The 5,603-nt window shown below is 31.6% G+C and overlaps 1 long non-coding RNA gene across 1 annotated transcript; it reads right to left on the reverse strand.

Moving 5' to 3' along the window:
- Positions 1-736: 736 nt before the first annotated feature.
- Positions 737-1,793, reverse strand: LOC149145687 (uncharacterized). Its single transcript, XR_016264374.1, has 2 exons — positions 1,427-1,793; positions 737-1,394 (listed from the first exon to the last, which is right to left on the reverse strand). It is a non-coding gene; the product is annotated as an uncharacterized LOC149145687 (long non-coding RNA).
- Between the last annotated feature and the right edge of the window lie 3,810 nt (positions 1,794-5,603).

The following is a 5,603-nucleotide window of genomic DNA, read 5'->3' on the forward strand; positions in this document are numbered from 1 at the left end:
GACCTCCCTTTTTTTTCCCATAGTTTGTAAGTTTATGATCATGCTTTTATGCTTATGCTTGTGACGTCATAGCTAATTTTGATTATGCCTTACATTTGGTGGGAAGTGTTTGTGTATTTTGCAGCGATTGGTTTTTCCAGTATCCCAAATCATTTAATACATAAAATAGCGCTTCAAGTACTTGGAGATACCATCACTGGCATGTAAAAACATCACTACATAAAGAGGCTGGCGAAAGGCGTGCAACCAAAAAAAACCTCTTTAGAAAATGTTCTGTATTTATACCAGTTAGCTCATAAATGGAAGGTTCTGATGTCTGACATGGTAAGCATTTCTTTATTGCAAGATTTAGCTAAAGTTAAGCTACCAGACCCGACGATATCTCTCACTGTGATTTTAACTCAACCAGAACCAAGGGTATCCCTCACTGAAATTAACAAAACCACAACCAAGGGTATCCCTCGCTGAAATTAACGAAACCAAAACCAAGGAGATCCCTCACTGTAAAATTAATGCAGCAGCAGTTCACCATGATCCACATCTTCTAAACTTATGAAAGCCTGACAACATTGGATGGCCTATGAACATCGCTATGCCTTCATCAAGGCTATACATTCATTGATGCATTCCAGTCAAATCCTACTAAAATTTGCTATTGAATGATATTAAAACGTTCTTAGCAGCATTTTCTCTTAGATCAGTAAGAGCAATTAGATTTGCATAGCTTATATCTATATAATAAAACGGGTAGTGATTTGCATTAAAAAGCATAATGCCATAACTTTTACATAGTTCAACTATCTCAGAGATATCTGATAAGGCATACCTAGCAGAAAATTTCTTTCCTGCAACTATGCATTTTTCTATCTATTATTATTGCTCTATACTGGTACCTGCTAGAGACCTTATAAAAGACTTTAGTGACAAAATATATTTGCAACCTTGCAAAGACTCCTAGTAACACAATATATTCGCAGTGGGCTAACACAGAGCAAAATGGGCAAATGATTTAGCTATATATTTGCAGTACATTAACAGAGAGAAAAATGGACAAATGATTTAGCTCGACACTGACGGTCCAGCTCCAAAAGTTGCTTCCAGTCTGTTCATACTAATATCCAGAGCAGCCACTTTTACCTCCGAGATTGCCAGTAGCTCCTCAAATTTGCTTTGTAACAGCTCGCATTTTTTATCCAAGAGCGCCAGTTGCGCCTCTCTCTCCTCATCCTCCAACTCACTTCTGTGATTTAAGAGGGTCGACCTATTCTCCACAGCTTCCATTAATCGTTCCAACACCCTCTTCATTCCCTCCTCTTCCTGCGCAAGGGAAGCCTCCACGGCCTCCGTTAATCGTTCCAGCAGCCTCCTCGGCCTCCGTTAATCGTTCCAGCAGCCTCCTCATTCTCCCGTTAATCGTTCCAGCAGCCTCCTCATTCTCCCCTGTTCCTGTGCAGGGGAAGCAGCAGGGGAAGCCGGGGCGTTTGTCGCCATAATAAGTCGCTTACTCGTTCAAGGATTTACAACAGGGCCTCATAGACCCACCTTCCGCATAATTCCGCCTCGGAGTTGCAACTTAAATGCTACAGTGAGTCCAGCATTATGAATATGGGAGCATTGCTTTCCCGCTCTCCTCTTTTGGAGTCGCCATTTAATGGCATTAAGTTCCTGTCCTGCCATATTCCTCACTCCGTCCAGGCAATCCACCCCTGACAATTGCGTGAGATCACTGAAGATTTGCCCTAATTAATTCATGGCAGCAGTTGCGTGTGATGCCCCTCAAAACGTTACTTTGCATTCTCCACGCTACTCCTCGACAAGATCAACCTGCCTCCAGGTGTAATGTCGTAGGGACAGATGCCGTAAAAAGTGAGGTGCTCACCTGTAGCCTTTGGAAATTCCTATTTCCACCTCAAAATTTTAATCAATGCACTCTGACATGTGCGGGGATAAGGAAATATAACGCGCCCCGTCATGTCTGAATCATGTCTGAAGGAGTGCGAGCGTTATATTTCCTTATCCCGCACATGTCAGAGTGCATTGATTAAAATTCTGTGGTGGAAATAGGAATCGCCGTCGCCTTTCATGATGAGTCACCTTTGGGCTTCTTCTTTAATCGTGGCGAGCAGAGTTGAAATTTGGATTTTTCTTTATCATCCTATAATTTTTATTTTTATTTTTTGGGTTCTTATGTTGCCCATCAAAAAACGTTATGTTTAAAATTTTGCCCTTCAAGAGTAATGTTATTACAATAAATTAACTTTTCACTAATAAATGTTTGATTATAAAGTTACTTTTCAATAACATAATTATGTTAAATTTTCACATATTTATCATGAGGAAAAAAAATGCCCATATCACACAAATGACTTATTAAATCTCAAATCTTGGTTTGAAATTGCATGGAACCTTCACAATAAAGTGTTTGAAACTTGAAATCAATTGTCCTTGGCATGGACATGCCATAGAGTTTGTATATATGAGATATAACTAAGGATATCTTATAGGTCATATACCAACATAGCAAAGCTATTGATTGTTATCAATAGCAAGTCAAAAGTAGATTAATCAATATGGTTTATGTTATTATTTAGCATTGCTTTGGATAATGAGATATACACTAATGTTAACAACAATGAATGCATAGTATTTGAACATTTTAAAAATTAAAAGACTAAAATTATAATAAATGGACATTCTAGATATCTTAACATCATGTCATAGGATTATGTTATGACTCCTCCACTATTACATTCTTAGAGAACAAACACTTATAAGTATTAAATGTGGTAAAAGTGCTCTCATCAAATCCTTTTCTATTTATCACCAAATTGTAGTAAAATCAATATATATAAACAAAAAACCATTGTGTATTAAAGTAACATTAAACAAAATAATAAAAAACTCACTCTAACTAACTAGTTAGTTTATTTTTTAGACAAAATAATTTATTTTAAAATTCAAAATAATTTTCACCTTGGTGTATTATTTAGAGACTATACCCTTTAATATAACTTGTAGACATATCAACTAAAAAATAACTATATTTAAATTATAATACTTTGACAACTACAATTGTGGAGATTTCAACAAAAAATATTGAACATTTGAAACATGTTTATTTTTCTTATTGAAAGTATATAATCAATCCTAGGTAGAGTACTTGATGGTTATCCGTTGCATATCTTTAAAGTGTCATTTAAAAACAATAATTTATATTATACCACTAGAAAGTTTAGATTCCCTATAAAACTAAGTTCCATTAAAATTAGGAGATAATTTTTGACATTATCTAATATAAGGTTTGATAGAAAACATAAATATATGACACCCTAAAAGGGCACAAGAACATACCACCAACGTCCATTTTCATATCCATCTAATAAGAGAAATTCATTTTACAACAAATTATTAGTTGTTTCACACTGATGTCACAACTTACAAGTCTCTAAATTTCATTGAAATGAGTCAAGTTGCATGGAAGCTATGCATTAAATCCAAATAAAGATGGAGATTGGATATAAGTGCAAAAGAATCTCCTCATATTTAAATTCATCTTGAGAAACATAAAGGGAACGATGATATGCCATAGTAGAAAAATGCTCCAATCTAAACGTGTCACATCTTTTACTGCATTTTTAAAAATGTTGGCAAGATGTGGGACACCTAGGCATATGAAATGCAAATAGACAAAAAATATAATAAACATCTCATTCTCCAATAGGTGGTGTAGTGGGGCCTTCAATATTATAGAACTTTATTCTTTTAAGATTAATTTGACATAAAATGCAATACTTTGACCTTAATTATACTGGATAAAAATATATCAGGTTGGAGTTCAATTTTGTTTTGTCATAAACATGTTTATGCTTTGGATTCTTTATATTTTTAATCCTTATCTATGTTTAATAGGTTTGGGATTAAAATAAAATATTTACTTTTTAAAATGACGGGGAGATAAGGTTTGAAAAGTTTTGTTTACTCTTGTTTGCACCTAAACAAAGCAAGGTGCACTCTATAATATACTCAAATTTCAATTAAGTATAATGTGACTAAGTTAAATTAAGTAACATTCTACTTAAACTTTTTTTATAAATTAAGTTTAAGTTTTTATAATTGAATTATTTTCCTTTCAAATATTTTAATAAGAGATTTTTAAGATTTGATCTTTCTGACCACTTGGTAGTTCCACATTTAAGATGGATCTAAGTTAGTTTAATTATTAATTATAATTATCATTATAATTATTATTATCATTATAATTTTATTTTTTTTAATTTAATTGATTTATTTTTCTAATTTTATTTTGATTGAGTCAAATGTTATAAAAGAAATTACAACATCTCTACTATATTGGAGAGCGGTTTGCTCACAAATATTTTAGAAAAGAAAGAAATCCTCATTGTTTTAAAATATACATTTTAACAAAAAAATAGTATTTACATCAAAACAAATTTATTAAATGAAAAAATCATTATTCAAATACAATATTAAAAAAATATCTCATTTCATTGATGTATGTTTTTTATTGATTATTTAATTTAGGGAAGTATAGCTAAATATGTTGGGATGCTAATTATTAAAAATTAAATTATTTCTTGTCCATGAAATTTTTTTTTTTGGTTAATTTTAATCAAAATATGGCAGGATTTTTAATTTGTAGAGTGTCAAATCTACTTATACATTCAAAATTTATTTTAAATAACAAAAAATCATAATCTTGCTTGAAACTGTATAACATGGTGAAAAAGACTATTTTGTATGTAAATTAAAATAAGTTTTTTTTATCTACAGTTTAAAAGAAAATAAATTCTCTTATAATAAATTCATTTATAATCATATTTTTTTAATATAAATATTAAAATTTTCAAATGAAATAAATCTTATAATACTAATTAAAAAACACTAATTATCATCATTATTTATATAAATATTTTAGTTTAAATGTATTAAAAAATAGTGTTATGCTCCAAATCTTTCCTAGCAGCACAAGCATGAAAATATTGCTTCAAATGCATGGCCGCACAATCAATTATTCATTACTACTTGCAAATACCAATATTCAAATAAATGGCATTCATCTTACCCAAGATACACAATTTACAGAAAAAAGAAAAAGAAAAAACACCCAATTGATTTTTTTTTCAATGAATTGCTGAGATGGATTGTTTACATGGGCCATTGTAAAGTTGTATTTATCTAGTAAATATATATATATATATATATATATATATATATATATATATATATATATATATATATATATATATATATATATATATATATATATATATATAAAATGTGAGTCTGCCCGTTTAGAACACCAAAACTTATTGTAATTAATCACAGGGATGTTATCTCCGACCGTAAATTCAGAGCTAACCTTCTTTATCTGTCCAGGCTCACATCTAGTTAGACTTACTCTTACCTTTTTCCCTTGAGGTTTTGTCATTGGCCTTCCAATGGATGTAACAGGTTCTATTCCCATGACTTGAAAAAGTCTGACCTCTCAAGTAAAGGCCGACACATGCCTCACACTCGCCTTCCTCCCCTAAACCTCAATGCATTTTGCAATGACCTCTTGAAAATTATCCCCGGGTCTCTGA

This window comes from Pinus tabuliformis, chromosome X, assembly GCF_031772625.1.
Source record: "Pinus tabuliformis cultivar Carrire ecotype Pingquan chromosome X, CPIR1, whole genome shotgun sequence".
In the NCBI taxonomy this organism is placed as follows: domain Eukaryota; kingdom Viridiplantae; phylum Streptophyta; class Pinopsida; order Pinales; family Pinaceae; genus Pinus; species Pinus tabuliformis.